Here is an 8,551-nt window from a genome sequence, read left to right as displayed (position 1 = left end):
AAACACATCCACAAATAGACACATTAAACTCTCTACTAGGATCACACTTTTTAACGTACTAATAATAATAATAATAATAATAATAATAATAATAATAATAATAATAATAATAATAATAATACTAATAATAATAATAATAATAATAATAATAATAATAATAATAATAATAATAATAATAATAATAATAATAATAATATCTTATTAGGCGCGCTTATCCATTTTTTAGCAGAACTGCTTGCCGCGCCGTTTTCCACCTGCATATTGTACTCTTTTTCCTGAATTTTTAAAAAAATCAATTAACTTTATTTTATGTATATTTTTTAATAACAGTAAAATTTATCAACATAGGTGTACGACGTCTGTCAATAGAGAAATTGATATCCTTTGCGGCCTCCCAGACCCACCCCAGCTCGGCACTAGGTACCTCGGAAGACGCCCCCACCCCTTTTTAAAATTCTGGCTGCGTCCCTGATCGAATGTACAGTTGTCTTCGTGCAGATGCAGAACATCCATCAAAATGCATAAGTAAACCAAGGTGTCCTGTGGCTACTACCAAAGAACTTAAATAGTAGAAGAATGAGCTGCTCCGCGTATTTGTAAGTGGAGAAACTACAGGAAACAAACGAACCAAAGCGGCTCCTTTATTTGTGCTATATAGCTCCGCCACGCGGATGGGGTAAAATTGCTGTCTGTGTACCCACAATGCCTTTGGAACGGATGTTCCACTATATTGGAAATCTGCTCTATCTTCTGCTATTTATTATCTTTGCTACTACATAAAATGTTGTACCAACTGGACAATACCGTAACCATGATTTTTATATAGGCCTATTATATTTGTTACCAGCTGAATGTGCAAGTTATGTTTAAAAAGATTAAATTACAATCACAGCATTTAGACAATTTAATTTATTGATCAAAGTTGTTATACTGTACCATGAAGTCTTATACTTGTTTCAACCGTTATATTTAACGTATAGGAAATAGGCTACTTTTGTTTCAGGTACAGGCTGTATTGTGATAGTGTACAGATTCTTGTGTATGAAGTTAATGCCTTTTTAGGTAGTACATTTGCATGGTAATATTACTTACCGTATTTTAAATGTTTAATATAAACTAATGCGTTGAAATTGAAAGAAGGGTCAACTAGGTAAAGGTTGGTACAGCAAATTCGTAAGGTTTTTTTTTTGTTTTTTGTTTTTTGTTTTTTTTTTCTGAAGAATGTGGATTCCATTGAAACTCTTATTGTTTGCAGCTTCCCACGTTCTAATTAATCTACCGTTACCTGGGTAACTACTCTTTGATTATTTTTAAGGTGGCTTAATTTTACAGTAGTGGGTTACTATACTAAGCTTAATGTAATAATAATAATAATAATAATAATAGATGGACTTATATAGCGCAAATAAACGAGGTCCCTATGCGCTAGACAATATTGAAGTCAAGAACACAAAGAAAAAAGCCGGAAAAAACAAAACAAAACAATAAAACACCAAGCTAGCACCCAAGCCGAAGTATGGGGTTACACCATCACCGCCAGCACTAAAAATTGCAAAACCCACCCACCCAGACGTCAGCAATTCATAGAAATAAATAACTACAGTACAAAAAAAACTTTGGTGATTTAACTTTAACTTTATTTATTAACTCAAAAACACATGTTCGCTCCTTATCTTTTGGTCGATGAACTATCAAATCTTTATTTTGAATTAAAATTGTAGCATAAGGAAAATTACAAAGGATTAATTCAAGAAAATAAAAAGTGTAGACCTTGTGGTCTTATCCATAGCGTTACCATTAATACAAACATACTGTTTTCTATTTTTAGGATAACCAGCAATAACAGTAAACCTCTATTCCATGTATTTCAATTTCTAATACGATAGTATTTTACTTTACTTTATTTGATATTCACCATTCACAACGATGACACTCAATTCAGTGAGTGGTGACTCGTTCAAAAATACACAAAGGTACTCGTAATCGATTACAAATATTGAGATGAAATTACATGAACGCCTTTATAAAAACAGTTAGTCATTCAAGAAGTGAACTGCCAATCTGTAAACCGTATATACTGTATTAAACGTAATTACATTAAAAAAAAAAAGCATTAAATGAGAATTAGCAAAATGATTTTTTGTTCGCGCCGCGTAGGGTAACCACTGAGTATGATTTTTGTGTGCATGCTGTAACCATGACTGTAACTTGTTTGTTGACAACCGCCAATGCATATCAATTCATTTCTACTGGGGGAAAAAACACGTGTTTTTGATAACCACTTAAAATCACATGTTTTTTGCTCAGCAGAAATATATTAGCATAATGTGGACAAGCTTGCAAAGACCGAACATAAGGCAATGGGCTTTTTTTTTTTTATATCAGAAAGATTATATAAAGATAAAGTGGAAATCAAAGCACATAAATACCGTTCAAAAACCGATGAGAAGCAGGCGGAAAATAGGCTCGGTAATTTAAACTGGTGCGCTTGTGGCCAGTGTCAACTAATGCTTACGAACGATCGAAGAACGCCTGTGTTGTAGAGAAGCCATGGTTACAGCATGCACGCAAAGATTACACGCGGTGGATACTCTCTTTCTACGAGGCGTTATTTACACATCTTTTTTACTTTTTTCGCTAGTGACATCACGGTAAAATCGTATATTATAATGGCCTATAAATTGCCAACAAATGATTTTAAGGTTGATTCTATCAACGACAAATAAAGTATGTACATGTGTAAGTACACGAACATGCTTACACACACTAATATACACATATGTATGTACCATATGGGTGCATACTTTTAAACCCAGAATTATTTTAAATTACAATACACTATTTGAAATATGTGTCACATCTTTTTCTCCATTAAACGCATTTCATGCATACAAACTGAATAAGTGTGGACTATTTTGTAAAGTTAAGCACTCTTAACATTTAACTAATGTTGACCCACTGGACTTATTTAATACGAAAACTAAAATACTGTGAACCATTTTACAAATAAAAGTATAAAATTCAAATTTATGTAGACCACCTTTTATAAAATTGGACCCGTTTTTTGCTTATAAGCTGAATAATATCAACCATCTTAAGCTTTGTCTATCAAATGGACCTTTCCTCTAAGTCTGCCCCTTCGATATTGTTGGTAAGGTCTCACAAGACAGCAGTGTTAAAACCATAGAGATATAATAAGAATACTAGAGCGCTAACTGCAATTTATTCGATGTTCGAAATACGCAGAGCTGAGTGTGTACCATCCAAGATGGCTGCCAAAGATTCAGCCAATCAAATTTCGCCTAAGCATTATCATTTTCAATGGCGCCCTCAATTTACAAAGAAAGTTCAGTACAGCTGGTTACCCGTATGTTTGAAACTCGAGCGTTGCGGTGTATGGGTGTGATGTACACGATTTTAATTCTTTTTACATTTTTTAATAAGATGCTCTACTTGGCCTCTTTTTGGCTACGATAGTTTAATAATCAGTCAGAGGGCTTATTTATGGTAATAATATGTATACTAAGCCTGAAGGTGGCGCTTTCCTACAGCAGCCATCTTGGATGGTACACATACACAACTTTGCATTGCTTCGCCATCTTGTCAGCACTCTAGTTGTATAGCTCTATGGTTAAAACATACGCAGGCACGTGCGTTTGTGGGACAACACGTGTGATTGTAAGACGCGCGCGTATTCCTAGCGCTGTTCTGATTAGTCAGTTGGTAAGTTTGATTGACACTCCGGAAAGGTCTATTATTCCATGTGACAAAAAAATGCGATGTGCCCATATATGGGTACAACGACGTGATGCCTTTTTGATGAAATGTGATAATGTAGACGAAGCTTTAATTAATGGGACCCCTTTTAGTTAAAACTATGTGCCCCCACATTTTAAAAGAGCGGACCAATTTTATGCGTATTTAAACTGAATGAACCATTAAAAAAATTGGAGCTATTTTGAGTATAAAATTTCAATAAAATAGAACCATCTTTTTAAGATCGTCCAACTTCAGATGCATAAATTAATCTATTTATGTATAATTTTGAAGGTAAGGTTTAAAAACTGGAGACGAAAGATCAAGCGGGACTGTCCCGATAGTTCAAATAGCTGGCTAGAGATAGCCCTATTGCAACTGGAGTTCTAATACAATGAAAGTTTTGAGCATAAGAAAAATATATACAGTGTGAATGATGGTATAGTTACATTGTGAGGAGTGCTAATAACATTAGAAACAAAAGTATGTTGTGCATTTAATATATTGTGTTTAATAATCCACTGGCTGTTCTATAGATTCTAAAGGGGGAAACGGTTAAACGATTGTAGCAGCACGCCCTCAATATCCATTTTCATTACTACCATTTTGATGTTTGACAAAATCCATCTAATTCTGTAAGTAACTTGCTATAGCCCAAGGTCGGTGGCAGTGCTGATAATTTAAAGAACGATCAAATCAATTGATCAAACCAATTCTAACATAGGTGTTGAAGAGCATTGAAGAGCAAATTGCATTGTTGTGCAGCCTGTATTATAAAAAGAATTAAACAGAATAGCATTAAGATCACTACAATAATGATTAACACTAAACTTACACTTACAAAAGTTTGGGTGATGTTTGGCGACGTGGAAACAAATGGTAAAATCTCACAACATAGCTTATTGTTTTTACCCATTACATGTTATAATATTCCTACCATTAACTTGCTTATCTTCCCAGTAACAACTGGGTCAACTCCCCTGATGTTGGACATAATTAAAGCATAAATGGGCATGTGCAGATTTCCGAAAATAGCACTTAACGCCATTTCTAAGCAATGTCTCCAGACGAAATGATGGACTGGTCCAGTGCCCCTTCGATCCCCACTAGCGCCACCACTAAATTATTAAACGTAGTGTACAGTGGTGGACGGTACGGTAAGTGCAGGGTATGCTTGGATGTGCGAGGGGAATGCACCCCTCCCCCGGAAAAAATACTTGCCCATCCCCAGTCGCGTCCCCGTCCACAACCCATGCTCAAGTAGTTAAAAATCATCTAAAATCTCTTTATTTTTTGAGTTACTCCTCTCACCAATTCCTTGAATCCGTAAATGGCTGGTATTGAAAATCAGCCATGCGTAAATTCTAAGCAGCTGAGAGTACGATGCGATAGACCCGACTGTGACTTATCCTCGATACCATACCAAAGTAGGCCAAACATTGAAAAACGTTGCTATTCCAATGAACTGTAGCAATCCACTCGTAGAATTAAGCTTTATAAGAATCGCTAAATGAAATGGAGAAAATGTACTACTATATATTTTTTAATTTTGTTTTAGCCAGGGTATGCACGACATATCTTGCTTGGCTTGACGGTCCGTCACTACTGGTAGTGTATTATTTGCTTACCGTTTTATGCATGTTCATTAGAACAGATCTTAATAGACTTCTTACTCTTATAGCAGAAAGATCCTGTTTGTCGCAACACCAAACGTTGACGCCAATCTGTGTTCGACACATAATAAATGTTGTGTAATGGTAATATGTACTCAAATACATAAAATGCTGTGGTTAACTCTCACTGTTTAGAGGAATCGCATGTTCAAACCCAGCTACAGGTATTTTGTCCACCACTATTAAAGATGTATGTCCCATGCTACACCAAAAAAAATCATAAAAATATTTTTTTGAAATTAAGTTGCCCAACATAAAAGTTATCAAATTAAATACAGAAATTAGTGTATTAAAAAGTGTCTACCCATCAGTTTACAGCAAAAAATGATAAAAACACTTCCAGTCACTGGAAGTGTTTTATTATTTTTATTATAATGTTTTGGTTTGAAAATCAGGGTACACATTTTTTAAAATTCAATAATTTTTATGCACAAGTTAATAATTTGTATGTTATTGCAATATGAGCAAGTTTATTTCAAAATTATATTTATGATTTTTTGACATTTGCAAGGAAAAATACATCTTTAAGGTCTTGTGCTAACTGTAAATAAATATAAATACATTTTAAACGACGTTAGAAAATCAAATCCGACTGGAGGATCATATTGTCTTTAATAACAATGAAAATATATTTTATCAAAAAATGATTACGGTTTGCTTGATGTCTCAACTAAGTTATAGCGCTAAGCTTGTGCACTCCTTTAGGATGTTCTTAGTGACACGATTTTTTTCAACAAGATATCATGTAATACAATGGACAGTCACGAGTAATACATTTTTCAACAACATTCACGTACCATTAGTTGTAGCTCTCTGTATGGCTTCTACAGTGCTTCGCTCAAGGTTTGCTAAATATTTAAAAATATTAACGTTGTAATTGTTAATATACATCAAAGATCTTATAAACACAAGATAGCGTTCTCCGCGATTTACGCATAACAAATAGAAGCGTCGGTCAAGGTTCAAAAGTTTCCAATTTAGCAAGAGGGCGCCATTCATGCGCTATTACCGAAGAGAAAAAGTAATAAGTTTTGGAAGAGGGCGTCCTATCTGTTGCCATGGATCTGAGACGGTTCCTGTTCTGCTGTTCACAGGCGGTGTACTGTATGGTTAGATCAGAGCGATCAAGGGTCAAAAGTTTCCAATTTAGCAAGAGGGCGCCAATCATGCCCTATTACAGAATTTGCACGCGTAAATCCCGGAGAACGCTATCTTGTGTTTATAAGATCTTTGATATATATGAAGACAAAATAATACACGCTGCTTTTTATATTTTAGTAAAGGATGTGTACCAAAAATGTATGAAGGGGTAAAGTATTATGTAGGCCCTCTATATAAATAGGCTATCTCAATAACATACCATTAGTTGTAGCTCTCTGTGAGGCTTCTGTAGTGTTTTGCTCCAAGTTTGCTAAACATAAAAAATATTAACGTTGTAATTGTTAATATACATGAAGACAGAATACAGTAATACACCCTGCTTTATATATTTTAAAGGATGTGTACCAAAAATGTATGAAGGGGTAGAGTAAATTATTATGTAGGCCCTTTATATAAATACGCTTTCTCAATAACACTTAACAGATCAAACCATAAGTTGTCTACCCCTTCTCTCGATTGTGAATCTACTAATTTTATTTATTTGATATAATGCTCTTTTTTCAACAAATCTGGGCCATTACATTGCCTCAAGCAATGCATCAATTACCAGGCAATGGTTACAAACAATGACAAACCAGACCAAACCAGATATACGTAGCTAAACAGAAAAAGCATTTATAACTAGATACAACAACCACCAACTAGATACAACAACCACAAAGCCTCCTTCAAGAACAACCAATAGACTCAACACAGAATTAAGCAAACACAAATGACAGCTAAATACACAATGTGGAATTAATTAGCACAACATTCCTAAACACACCAAACCATAATATACGCATCATCGACAGGATGCAACCTGTGCATATGAAAAAGTACTACATAATTTGTTATCCCAAACTATCTACCTTAAATAAACATAATGAACTTGTTTCAGCCTTGGACAATGAAAAACCATTCCAAAAGTTTCATTCAGATCCACTTTTTAGTTTAAAAGATATTTAGTCTGGGATTAAAAAATTTCATACTTGTTTATTATCTGACAAAAGTTTAACATCTGACAAGTAAAATGTAAAATTTTGTTAATTTCTAAGTAGATGTAACTGCTCACTGTTATGATTGAAATTTCTTCTTATGTGGGCTAACACTGATACTTCAACTTTATTTGCTAATTATAAAAGAAGATTAATAACCAACAAGTTTTATTATTCTAAAGCATACACATTTTAGAATATAATTATATAACAAAAATGTATTACTATTTTGACACTTTTCGGTTTTATGTAAACACATCAAGTATTTTAAACAACTCTTCTCATGATTACTTAATTTTATGAGCTCTGGCTTATATTTTATAGCCTAGGATGAAAAAATAACCATGAAAATCGACTAGTTCGAATGAAGATGAGACTAACCTGGACATAAGAAACGAACTTTGTAATCGGAGCAGGAATTTCCATTTAGTACTCGTAAATATTGGAAACCAAGAGAGGTGGAGCAAATAACATTTTCACCAGTTGTTGTATATGGTTCGCCAGATATGGTCTGGCATTCAATTCCTAAAGGGTTCGCACACATTGTTGTCGAATATTCCCAATTGTGTAAAAAGATTTACGATGGAAAATTTATAAAGTAAACACGATTGTGGATTTGTAACTTGTATAGGCCTATGTGTGTCTGACTAGAATATTCATGCTTGCATATTATGTGCTTTACTGTAAATATCATTTTGATTTATGATTGATTTGATTGGCCTATATTTTGAATTTAATGTGGCAGTTTAGTGTAGTTTTGTTGGTATGACGTGTTATGTAGGTTCAAAACGTAAACACTCTAATCTCAGTAAATATATTATATGTAACTTGTATAATGTGATATGATATGATGAAAAATATTGGATCAATTTCCTATAGAATTATATTTCTATAGAACTATCTCTATAGAAAATGGATGGGTTTTATATAGAGAAAAAATATTGGATCAATTTTCTATAGAATTATTATTTCTATAGAATTATC

The 8,551-nt window shown here is 33.8% G+C and overlaps 1 long non-coding RNA gene across 1 annotated transcript; it reads right to left on the bottom strand.

Moving 5' to 3' along the window:
• Nucleotides 1–3,693: 3,693 nt before the first annotated feature.
• LOC117113072 lies at nt 3,694–6,848 on the bottom strand. The gene is made up of 4 exons (XR_004446150.1): nt 6,790–6,848; nt 6,227–6,277; nt 5,385–5,480; nt 3,694–4,522 (listed from the first exon to the last, which is right to left on the bottom strand). It is a non-coding gene; the product is annotated as an uncharacterized LOC117113072 (long non-coding RNA).
• Nucleotides 6,849–8,551: the final 1,703 nt, after the last annotated feature.

Source organism: Anneissia japonica, unplaced genomic scaffold (genome assembly GCF_011630105.1).
Source record: "Anneissia japonica isolate Jap-2015-1 unplaced genomic scaffold, ASM1163010v1 scaffold113980_len15843_cov101, whole genome shotgun sequence".
Lineage (NCBI taxonomy): Eukaryota > Metazoa > Echinodermata > Crinoidea > Comatulida > Comatulidae > Anneissia > Anneissia japonica.
This window is presented reverse-complemented; position numbering and strand designations above follow the sequence as displayed.